The 13,179-nt window shown below is 43.6% G+C and overlaps 1 protein-coding gene and 1 long non-coding RNA gene across 6 annotated transcripts in view; one reads left to right on the forward strand and one right to left on the reverse strand.

The window, feature by feature from the left end:
* Window positions 1-13,179, reverse strand: part of GRM5 (glutamate metabotropic receptor 5) — a 274,582-nt gene that overhangs the window by 198,848 nt on the left and 62,555 nt on the right. The gene's annotated exons all lie outside the window — the stretch shown is intronic.
* Window positions 5,419-6,091, forward strand: LOC307215360. Its single transcript, XR_013838483.1, has 2 exons — window positions 5,419-5,863; window positions 5,900-6,091. It is a non-coding gene; the product is annotated as an uncharacterized lncRNA (long non-coding RNA).

Here is a 13,179-nt window from a genome sequence, read left to right on the forward strand (position 1 = left end):
CCATGATCTATAAGCCTCAAGAATGGTTCTGAGCCGGAATCACTTCCATTAATGCCCTTGGCCTGCACGATGGTATGTTAGCTCAGTATCTTGGCCCTTAAATGTAGGAAGTTTGTTTGTTTTCTTTTGTTTCTTTTTACAAACATGGCCAATTCATGAGTCAGGATCCAGATCACAACCATAGCATATAGAGGAGTAACTGTTCTGGCTCGCACCCAAAACACAGAAAGGCTCTTAACTTGCAAGAAAGAGATATTTATCCAGGCAAGTAAGAGGACAGGCTCATCAGCAGACATAGAGCTCAGGAGTCACAGTTCAAGAGTTCCAGAGAAGGGCAAAAGATTCAGAAGTGGCTGGAAAGGATGAAGATGTCCCAATAAGTTCTGCTGCCCTTCTTGCCAAGCTTTCAAATATAGGGTAGGGTTGCACTCACTTGTGAGACTCTCTCTCTGCAAGAATGTTGAGATTGCAAGCACATGATCCTTTAGGGTAAGTCTGTTCCCCTTTGCGAAGACAGTGCATGGTTCTAGGTGACAAAGCTTCACCTTCCTCTTCACACTTTTGGTTGCTGCTGCCTCTTGTTCAGACTCCATCTTCAACTGATCAAAGTCTTTCCCAGCCCCTTCTCTGCAGAAAGGTCAGGGGGGGGGAGCTGGCTAACACAAGTTCCCACCATTCAGACCCCCAATTTCTTCTCCTTTCCTGCTCTGAGCATTGGGGTGCTTGGATTTGGGTGTCTGAGAGAGAACGTGGCATATAGATATATTAAATAAGTAAAATAATTGAAGATATGCTCCTTTCCACGTTAAAAAGCTCAATATATTTGTATCACAGCAGCCTTCAGTTTAGAGTGGCCTGGCTCTAAATCTCACTCCCCTTTTCATGTTGAATCCAAGAATGAAAAACTGAAAAGCACAAAAGTATCTATTGCATTTTGATTACTCCTTCAAAACCTTTGAGTATCTTCCAGGCTTTGTTAGGGCACGAGCTGTCAATCAGCTGCATGGCCGTGAGCAAAGAATCTCAGTGCAAAGGGGGAAAGATGCTGTGCTTCTCAGTGCGGACCAAAGTAGCTGACTTAATGCTGTCAAGCCAGATTCCCGGAAGAGAATCCCACTCAGAGACCTGAGAATTCTAAGACATAAAATTGCCCATTAGGCAGCGACAGGCTCGGCGTGACTCTGGGCCACTGCAGAAGATCAATTTTCACAAAAAGTAACAAAGGAACTCTCTGGGGTTCCTGTGATGACTTGGACAGCTCATTTCTGATGGGACACAGGGTTTTGGGGTCAGGGGTTTAGAAGATTTGATGGACCCTGAATCACTATATTCTGTAAGACAATATAGGTGGTGTAGCCAAAAATAAAGTGCTGGCAAATATTTGCGAAGACCCTTTTCCTTTAAAACATAATAATCACAAAATGATGCAGAGAAGTGAATTTAAGATCTGAAAAATGATCACCTGGGGGGGGGGGAATCAACAGATCCACCCATCCATAATCCCATTTACAGATATAAATCTGCAGGGAATCTGGAGGTGGCATTCAAACCAACAGACCCACCTCAATCCTCCAAAAGTGTTATTTAGAGAAACATGTGGGCATAAACAGAGCTGAAATGATATTTCAAAAAAAAAATTCAAGTAAAGCTTCACATTCTGAAGTTTCAAATTTACATTTTGAATTGTAAATGGGAAATTTTGGAGCTCCTTGATATACCTTGAATTTATTTGATTTGGAGAATTACAGTAGGGTATCAAATATGAGATCCCATGTGTTGTCAGTTAAATACAGCACGCCACTGTATCCACAATCAGACACTGGCAAAATATCAAATGTTGATTGCAAAGACTATCAAATGTCAAATATCAATATTGAATAATCATAACTATTCAGCAAAAATGTGTACATTCAGAACCTAACAACAAATTATTTGGCACCAGCATTCTGAGAAAACTATGGCAAGAACTTTTTGAAGCAAATCCATTTGAGCCCTGTGGAGAAAGGTACGTTCGTTCATTCACATTTCCTCAGTATTGGATTCCTAACAGTAACCCCACTTTCCACTCTACAATTTTCAGCCACCTAGCATCCCTGCACTGTGAATCCTGCAAAGAGGTTCAACTCTGAGTGCTTAACTTTGATGTCTCATAACTTCAGCGCCATTCAGACTTTTAGCAACACTGAGCAAAGCAGAAGGGCCACGCAGTTCAAAAACGGCTCAGTAGATCAATAGTTTTGACTCATGTCGTTTAATGGAGAGAGCTGTAATGTGAAGAATAAATTGCTACAGGGCAAACTGAACAAGTACTAACCTCTCTCCCATGAACTTCTTCAGCAAGGGAAAGACAGAGAGAGACGCAATTGGGTGCTTAATTCCAAGTGTGACAGTGGAAAGCCAGTATGGTATAGTGGTTAGAGTGTTGGACTAGGACCTGGGAGCCATGGATGAAACAGCTATGCATATCAGTCCAATTCAAACAACAAATAGTCACAATGCATTTATTAGACTTGTTAATTAGTTGTTATCCAAAGGTATCCTGAATCGATGAACAACACAAATAAAAATATTATACCCTAAAAGAGAACATAAAAAACAACAACAACCCCATAGCAGCCACAATAAGCTCTGGCATGACACTGATTCTAAGAGTGCTTAATGGCACTTATTAAACATCAGGAATGGTTTCAGGGGCCTGAAATGACCTCCAAGAAAATGTTTCTGCTTTTGCAGTCCCCAGTGATTTTGGAGGCAGTGAGGAAAAAGGGGAAGGCAAAGCATTGGGATAGGTGGAATCCAGCACTCTGATTGGGTGCAAATCACCATTTCCCTGGTCATCAGATCAATCATGTCAAGAGAGGAGATATCTACATAGCTATATATCTATATATATCTATATATCTATATATATGCACTTGCTATTGTGCATGAGAGAGACTGCAGGAGAGAGTTTGTAGTGGCCACACCCACTTCTTTACGCCACACCCTCCACTGACATTCAGCACCCAGAGAATTGGCCATGGGTGAATGTAGTCCTCCTTGCCAAGGAAGTTAGCCCCTCCTTCTTATGCACGGTGCATGTTTACAAAAGATGACTGCTTGGACCAAGTGTCCTTGTAGGGTGAGTTGAAGTCTCAAACTTGCCACTACTCTACTCTATGGAGGTGAAATCCACAGTCACGTCAGCTTTAAGCAGGAAAGCTTAAACTTGCAGTGCTGCTGGTCATATGGCTACCAAACATAGCACAAAGGGTTTCCATGACAGCAGCAGCTAAGCTTAGTAACTGGCAAAACCAGTCGAAGACCAGATGGAAGGATTGCACCATGATTGGGGCTATATATGATACTATTGAGGTGTGGAAAGTCATCCTGCAGGGTTGGCTACTGGATTCCTCTGCGAGAGTAACAGTAATATTGATAGGCTAGCCCTTATTCTGGGTGATATTGCAGCAGAGCTCCTAAAACAAAAGTATATTACACTCTACTTCTCAGAGCAGTGAGAAGACAACATAGCACAACAATTACCCAATTTGGTTTGGTTTCCTTTGGAAGGAGCTCCTTGGAGACTTAATAGCATGTTGTAGCATGTGTGTTTGTTTAATAATAATAATTATTATTATTATTATTATTATTATTATTATTATTTATTGTACCCCACCCATCTGACTGGGTTGCCGCAGCTACTCTAGGTGGCGTTCAACGATGTATAAAAGAACACGCCAAAATTCAAAAATCAAACCTTCCCGATACAGGGCTGCCTTCAGATGTCTTCTAAACGTCAGATAGTTGTTTATTTCCTTGACATCTGATGGGAGGGTGTTCCTCAGGGCGGGTGCCACTACTGAGAAGGCCCTCTGCCTCATTCCCTGCTACTTCACTTCTCACAATGAGGGAACTGCCAAAAGGCCCTCTGAGCTGGACCTCAGTGTCTGGGCTGAAGATGGGAGTTGAGACGCTTCTTCAGGTATACAGGGCCAAAGCTGTGTAAACTTCCAAGTTGGGAACCTGGGACCTTCTGCACTGAACTCCGATGCTCTAGCACTGAACTACAGTCCTTCCACAAAACTGAACTACAGTCCTTCCAAAATATTATTATTTTCACACCAAGAAACATTGCCTCTTCCCTGGTGGCTAAAAAAAGGAAATCTGGATGAGTGATCCAGCCAGTACCTAAACCTCTTGGAACACCTTTGTTACCACCAAGACTCATCACCTGAGCATTATAGTTACCAACAGTCTTTCGTCACATCTAGGAGGCTAGCCAGATACTGCCTCAGGGCAACCCACACTCTCAGAGAAACCCATTCGGAAAAATCCAATAGAAAACCAATAACAGTTACGTTACTGCTGGAGTAAAAGTACTGCTCTTCTGAGCTGTCTGCACAGCCAACTCAATTTACTCCCAGCTGTGTTGGCAGAGCGGATGGCACAGTAATGAAGTATTTTACTGCTGGAGGAAACCGCTGCTGTTTGAGAGCCATTGGGTAGTGCAGACAATACGGAAATGAAGTACTTCATAGCTAAATGGCTCTATGACCATGTCAGCGAAAGCACATCCTCAGATACCAAAGATTCTGGTTGCAACAAGCATCCTCTGTGTCTGTTTGCACAAAAATCAGGTGGTTGCTGAATTTCTTCCAAAAATGCAAAGATAATTTGAGAATTGCATATCTATCTATCTATCTATCTATCTATCTATCTATCTATCTATCTATCTATCATCTATCATCTAATCCATGGGTAGGAAAACTAAGGCCCGGGGGCTGGATCCAGCCCAATCGCTTTCTAAATCTGGCTTGGAGACAGTCTGGGAATCAGTATGCTTTTACATGAGTAGAATGTGTCCTTTAATTTAAAATGCATCTCTGGGTTATTCGTTCATTCCCCCCCCCCCCAAAAAAAATATACGGTCCGGCCCCCCACAAGGTCTGAGGGACAGTGGACCAGCCCCCTGCTGAAAAAGTTTGCTGACCCCTGATCTTATCTATCTATCTATCTATCTATCTATCTATCTATCTATCTATCTATCAATCATCTATCTATCTATCTATCTATCTATCTATCTATCTATCATCTATCTATCTATCTATCTATCTATATCTATCTATCTATCTATCTATCTATCTATCTATCATCTATCTATCTATCTATCTATCTGTCTATCTATCTATCTATCTATCTATCTATCTATCATCTATCTATCTATCTATCTATCATCTATCTATCTATCTATCTATCTATCTATCTATCATCTATCTATCTATCTATCTATCTATCATCTATCTATCTATCTATCATCTATCACCTATCATCTATCTATATCTATCTATCTATCTATCTATCTATCTATCTATCTATCTATCTATCTATCATCTATCATCTCCTGCCCTTCCTCCCTGAGGAACCCAGGGCATCAAACACATAAACAATTTAAAAACAAAAATCCCCAAAAACATCCTAAAGTGGGTTAAAACAGCCTAAAAACAACCACAATTCAAAACATTTTAAAGCAGTTATAGTTTGAAATATTCTAAAAGCAATTGCAATTTAAAAGCACACCTCCATCCGGCAATCTCAAGGTTACCAGAAACAGTATTCTTCCACCAAAGACCAGGACAAGCAGGAATGTTTTCATATTCCTCCTGAAAGTTAATGCTGGTGGAGACAGGCACACTGGTAGGGGCATTCCACAAACAGGGAACCACCACTAAAAAGGCCCTGTCGTGGGTCACTGCCGACAACACAGCTCCTGGAAGCAGCACTGTATGAACAACATTAGTTCAGAATTGATCAGGACTGGTGCTAGGCTGGAGAGAGCCCTCATCTGCCAGGACCTCATTGGCATGGTTACTGCCTTAGGTGGGTTTACCTGATGGAAGCAGTGGCAGTACTCTTGGAGCACACCTCCTCAGCTCCAACTGGTGCTGGGTGGCCAGCTAGGAAGTCCCACAATGCTCTGGGATGCCCAGTGCAGTGCTGTCTGAAAGAGACATTTCCTGGCAACCTTGAAAATACTAGCAGTCAGTAGGGATGGGGGGTTCTGCCAGTTTTGGTTTCTCATTTTCCCAGTCTTAAATTCAGTTCTCCACAATTTGTTTTTTAATAAAACAAACCCCAAGTCCTCATAAAAATTGTCAGCACTGTAGTGTGGACTGTAGTATAGTGTATACACATCTTTGTATACAATTTCTCTATATAACTTGTTTTGCAAAGCAATATCCCCTTATAAGCTATTTGCACTAATATATGCACCGTTATGCACACATTATCCCAGTGTGTGCATTTCTGCACACATTACTGGGCTGGGGAACGGCATTGCAAAATTCGGAGAACTGCAAATTTTGAAGGTTGTTTCTCTTTCAGTTTGCATATTGTTTCGGAAGTTGCAGGTTCTCACCTATAAATGCAAATTGAATAAATTTCCCCCCAAAACCTTGCTGTGATGGTTTTTGACTGCACTTAATTTTTTCTCCTTAAATATTTTTAACTTTTAAAATATACGTTTATTTTATTTTCAGTGTACTCTTTAGCCACGTTTGGTTGCTATCCTGAGCTGCTTTGGGAGGAAAGGCAAGGGTAGAGCTACAATAAATACCAATATATTCCAAATAAATATAACAATAAATATATTCCAAATCAGCACTTAGCATTGAGCCCAGAAATGGATTGGAAACCAGCGAGGATGGCAAATTAATTGGCATGATTGGTGTCCTATCTCCTACTCTCACTTAGCAAATTTGCAGCCATGTTCCGAACCATTCAAAATTGCAGTCTGTGTTCAAGGGCAGCCCCAACCACAACACATTGTAGTAGTCCAGGCATTTCATTCAATGGTAGTCACCAAGCCTGATATCCTAATGCACATCAAGATGACATAAACTCATAATTACCTAGTCACAACATGTTTCACTCCCCAGACACAAAGGTTTGCATAACATTAAGCTAACGAAAAAAGTATAGAAGCTGGAACAAAACTTTGAAACCCCCTACAGGTAGGGACACAGGTGGCGCTGTGGTGTAAACCACTGAGCCTTGGGCTTGCCGATCAGTAGGTCGGCGGTTCGAATCCCCGCAACGGGGTGAGCTCCTGTTGCTCGGTCCCAGCTCCTGCCAACCTAGCAGTTCGAAAGCACGTCAAAGTGCAAGTAAATAAATAGGTACAGTTCCGGCAGGAAGGTAAACATCGTTTTCGTGCACTGCTCTGGTTTCGCAAGAAGCGGCTTAGTCATACTGGCCACATGACCCGGAAAAACTGTCTGTGGACAAAACATTGCCTCCCTCGGCCAGTAAAGTAAGATGAGTGTTGCAACCCCAGAGTCGTTCGCAACTGGAATTAAAGGGCAGGGGTCCTTTACCTTTACCTTTTTACGGGTTCAATATTGTGAGAAAACATTAACTATTTAGACTTAACTGGGAGCAAGGCCCATTGAACTCAGTGAGGTTAACTTTTATGTACAGTGCTACCTCAGGTTACATACGCTTCAGGTTACAGATGCTTCAGGTTACAGACTCCACTAACCCAGAAATAGTACCTCGGGTTAAGAACTTTGCTTCAGGATGAGAACAAAAATCATGCTCTGGCGGTGCAGTGGCAGCAGGAGGCCCCATTAGCTAAAGTGGTGCTTCAGGTTAAGAACAGTTTCAAGTTAAGAACGAAGCTCTGGAACAAATTAAGTACTTAACCCGAGGTACCACTGTACAGGATTGCAAGGTTAAAGTATGTTCCAAACATTTCACTTTCCAAGGTGTTTCAGGTGCAGAGACTCTGGCAGGCGTACCACAGCTGTTTGCAAATCTTGCTACAAACAAAAACTTCCTCGAGATTTTATGTAAATGTATTTAAATTTAATCAATGAATGAATCAGATAAGAGGGAGATGATCAATCAGCTAAACATCCTTTAATCAGTTGGTAGGTCTAATTCAGGAATGGCTACTTCTTTCAGCTGAACTGTGGTTTAACAGCATTACAGCCAAAACAGCTCACTTAATTGAAGGGCAAAAGGTGTCTCGGCCTTCATTCATTTCCTGTAACGGTAAGTAGGTGAAGGTGGGGGAAATAAAACTCTGTAGTTTTCAGAGGCTGGAGTGCAAAGGGTGCGTTTGGACTTTATTCTATAAATGTCAAGGTGACAAATGGCTGTGCCACACAACAAATGAATTTATCACACACACACCTTAGACCACCTCAGGACGGATTTTAAATCCATTTCGCTTGAAGCTATCCCAAAAGATTTAGGAGGTTAACTCAGGTCCAGAACCTTAGCATGCATATTCCATGAAATTCTCAGTAATAGGAGTTGAGGTAAGACAATAATAATAATAATTTATTATTTGTACCCCGCCCATCTGGCTGGGTTTCCCCAGCCACTCTGGGCGGCTTCCATAGAAACCAAAAATACACTAAAATATCACAGATTAAAAACTTCCCTGAACAGGGCTGCCTTAAGATGTCTTCTGAATGTCAGACAAGATGTAAATACATTGCTTATTAGTGTATTGCTTCTGGGATAAAGGTGGACATGGGTACTGCTTTACAGCAGATAGTCGATTACTTATGTACTTACTTACTTACTTACTTACTTACTTACTTATTATTCTTATTTATTACATTTATATACTGGCCTTCGTCTGAGGAACACAGGGCAGTATAAAAACTAAAATATGTACAAACGAAACAAAACCCCATCCCTGATTAAAAGGCCATAGATTGATTAATTAGCCAAAGGCCTGGGAGAAGAGAAATGTTTTTGCCTGGTTCCTAAATATATGTAGCGAATGTGCCAGGCGAGCTGCCCTGGGGAGATCATTCCACAAACAGGGGGCCACCACAGAAAAGTCCCCGTTCTCATATCGCCACCCTCCAAACCTCAGATGTTGATCACAGGGTCTGATGATTAATATGCCACCCTTCTTCTCAAAGGATCTCAGGGAGGTGAACAACAAGGGATAAAATAACATATGATTTAAAAAATCATAAAAACCATACCGATACAGAGGCAGACTGGGTAATATCACAACTTTAAAGGCCTGTTGAAAGTGGAAGGTCTTCAGAAGTTGCCAAAGGAATAGCATACCCTTGAACATTCCTCAGATGAAAATAGGGACATTTCTCACCCCCCCCCATGACCCCCATTTTTGTTCACCTGCCTACATAGCATTTCCACCACCATTACAGCAATGAGACACAGCACACACACACCCCACCCTCCTGAGAAAACCCCTTAATCCCAGTTTATTCTTTGGTAGATTTACAAAAAGAAAAACACACACCAATAAATAAATGTTAGGAAGGGGCAAGATTAGAGGCAGTTGCACAAACCTTTTAAAAAAGAAGATCAATGGAAAACGAGTGAAGTCCCAACTGAAGAAGAATGGCAACTTAAGCTGATGGAATATGCACAACTTGCAGACTTAACATATAGAATAAGAGAACAAGAAGAACATACGTTTAGAGAAGATTGGAAAATATTTATTGAATATTTGGGGGGATTGTGTGCACTTGGAAACATTGGCAGCAATAAGATAAATTCAACAGTGTAAATAAGTTTTGATGGGTGTAATAATGGAATTCTGAATGGTTTACTTTATGTAAAATATGCGGGGGTTTATGATATGCAAAGTGAACCATTGAAAGAGAAGAAGGGAAGTCCTTGATATTTTAAGGGTGTTTAAATGAGTATTCTAAGTGTAAAACAGAAAATTTAACAAAGATTACTGTATTTTTCCGTCTATAAGACACCCCCATGTATGAGAACCCCCAAATTTTGGACATTATTTTTTAGGGGGGAAACCTAGCCTTATACAGTGGTACCTCGGGATGCGAACGGGATCCATTCCAGAGCCCCGTTCGCATCCTGAACAGAACGTAAGACGCGACTGCACATCTGCGCATGCACGGGTCACGTTTCGCTGCTTCCGCTCATACGCGTGACGTCATTTTGACCATCTGCACATGTGCGAGTGGCGAAACCCGGAAGTAACGCTTTCCATTACTTCCGGGTTGCCGCGGAGCGCAACCCGAAAATACTTATCCTGGAGCGTATTCATCCCGAGGTATGACTGTACATGGAAAAATATGGGAGAGAGAGATCGAGAGATCAAGACTCCTTATGCTATGCTGTGCTCCCCCTTTCTTCCCACCTAGGCGGGCCCTGCCCTCTGCCTACCCCTCAGAGCTGGCACATCACACGGCTGAGCCTTGGCAGCTGCAACCTCTCTCCCCACTCTCCCAATCTCCAGCAGCAGCTATGAGCTGCCCAAGGGAGAAAGCCAGCAGTGGTGACCATGGAGAGTCAACAAACACAGTGCATATGTGCTATCAGTTGTTTACAATGGACAGCTACTGCCTTCTTGTTCTCTTTGTGGGCTTCCACCTGGCCACTGGGGGAGACAAAATACTAGACAGCAATGGCTTATGGGGGGTGGGGTGGAGAGGCAGTGGGTTCCTGCTGGCCATGGTACCACACCCCTCAGGATGTGTATGGGTCAGGGCAGCATGAGAGTGAGGTTAGGGGTGTTGGGATTTCAGTTCCCACAAGCTGCCAGGAAGCAGCAAGGGCAACAAGGTTGTTGACATCAGGTGATGATGAGAAAGGAAGTCTGAGCAAGTTCTCAGACAGTCCTGAGTGTAACCAGGGAGGAGTTACAGTTACCTCTTCCGCTTCTGGACTGAAGCAATGTTGAGTCGTAGACTCTGAAGCTGGGTTGCTCAAGACGGGCAGTCATGCGTGTGTTTTGTATGCAGTTTTAATAAAGTAGCCTGGAGACAACAAACTGCCTCTTTCTTCTGATGCATTGCCAGGAGAAAGTTAGTGTGCTTCTCTCAGAAGGGAGAAGTCGCTTATTCATCAGTCTCTCTGGACTGAGGAGAAATTCCTGGGTTCCAGACCACCGGATTAATCACCCCAGAGTGTCAGGGAGGCTGGCTATGTTCCTGGGTGGGTGTTATTCCAACAAGGGGTAATTCTGGTGATACTGCTTTGCCCTGCAGGTACACACACTCCTTGGGGTCACCTCATAACTCCCTTGTCTTCATGTCACCCCATCCCAAAGAGCACAATGCTGCTATCAAATGCTTGCCATTTCCTACACACCCTGCACAAACCACCACTGATGCTTGGCTAGACGTACTCTTGGTACGAACCTATATTCTTAAATAGAAAGCCAAACAAAGAAGCAAACCATTGCTTAATAGTTGTGTGTTCATAAGCATGTGTTTTATTCACTCTGCTCCTTGTCTATGTTCCTTTTCTGAAGTTACAAGAAGTCTGTTAAGAAGTCCAGTTGGCTTTGCCAATTCACATGTGGATTCTTGCTGTGTAAACGTTGCTTCTCAACCGTGTTGATCCAGGTTTTCTTTGTTTCGCCTTTATTTGATGGCACTTACAGTGCCATCGCCAATTTCCCACCAGTTCTATGTAGGTCACAGCGGGGCGAGCTCTAACCACTCTTCGTGAGACCGCCAATTCTGCACCGTGTTAGAATTCCATTCTTCCCTCTTATTTGATATGTGTTAATTTGGGAACCTAATGATGCTTTGATTATAACCATTTGAGCTCATAATCATAGATTGTGGACCTGCAAAAGGAAGCGACGGTGGTAATTTAAATGTAATTTTTGATTCACGTTGAGCGTGCAAACTTTCCTTAATGCTGCCTGAAATGCTAAGCAGACTCCAGCTAATTAAAGACAATGCACACGCAAGGATGCTTTTGTTTTATTTTCAGTCTCGGTGCTGAAAACAGCGGAGGACTTCTGCATCATAGCAGGAGATACAATTGCTATGGTGTGTCTAACTCTTTTGTTTTTTAAAAAGCCAACTGAGCTGCTGACCACTATCCCATTCCATGGCAACGAATTCCAAAATAATAATAATAATAATAATAATAATTTATTATTTGTACCCCGCCCATCTGGCTGGGTCTCCCCAGCCACTCTGGGCGGCTTCCATAAAAACCAAAAATACACTAAAATATCACAGATTAAAAACTTCCCTGAACAGGGCTGCCTTAAGATGTCTTCTGAATGTCACGTAGTTATTTATTGCTTTGACATCTGCTGGAAGGGCGTTCCACAGGGCGGGCGCCACTACTGAGAAGGCCCTCTGCCTGGTTCCCTGTAGCTTTGCTTCTCGCAATGAAGGAACCGCCAGAAGGCCCTCGGCGTTGGACCTCAGCGTCCGGGCAGAACGATGGGGGTGGAGACGCTCCTTCAGGTATACTGGGCCGAGGCCGTTTAGGGCTTTAAAGGTCAACACCAGCACTTTGAATTGTGCTCGGAAACGTACTGGGAGCCAATGTAGGTCTTTCAAGACCGGTGTTATGTGGTCTCGGCGGCCGCCCCCAGTCACCAGTCTAGCTGCCGCATTCTGGATTAGTTGTAGTTTCCGAGTCACCTTCAAAGGTAGCCCCACGTAGAGCGCATTGCAGTAGTCCAAGCGGGAGATAACCAGAGCATGCACCACTCTGGCGAGACAGTCCGCAGGCAGGTAGGGTCTCAGCCTGCGTACCAGGTGGAGTTGGTAGACAGCTGCCCTGGATACAGAATTGACCTGCGCCTCCATGGACAGCTGTGAGTCCAAAATGACTCCCAGGCTGCGCACCTGGTCCTTCAGGGGCACAGTTACCCTATTCAGGACCAGGGAGTCCTCCACACCTGCCCGCCCCCTGTCCCCCAAAAACAGTACTTCTGTCTTGTCAGGATTCAACCTCAATCCATTAGCCGCCATCCATCCTCCAACCGCCTCCAGGCACTCACACAGGACCTTCACCGCCTTCACTGGTTCTGATTTGAAGGAGAGGTAGAGCTGGGTATCATCTGCATATTGATGGACACCCAGTCCAAACCCCCTGATGATCTCTCCCAGCGGCTTCATATAGATGTTAAAAAGCATGGGGGAGAGGACGGAACCCTGAGGCACCCCACAAGTGAGGGCCCAGGGGTCTGAACACTCATCCCCCACCACCACTTTCTGAACACGGCCCAGGAGGAAGGAGCGAAACCACTGCATAACAGTGCCCCCAGCTCCCAGCCCCTCAAGACGGTCCAGAAGGATGTTATGGTCGATTGTATCAAAGGCCGCTGAGAGATCCAGCAGAACTAGGAAACAACTCTCACCTTTGTCCCTAGCTCGCCGGAGATCATCAACCAGCGCGACCAAGGCAGTTTCAGTCCCATGA

Source organism: Podarcis cretensis (genome assembly GCF_951804945.1).
Source record: "Podarcis cretensis genome assembly, chromosome: 4".
NCBI classification, from domain to species: domain Eukaryota; kingdom Metazoa; phylum Chordata; class Lepidosauria; order Squamata; family Lacertidae; genus Podarcis; species Podarcis cretensis.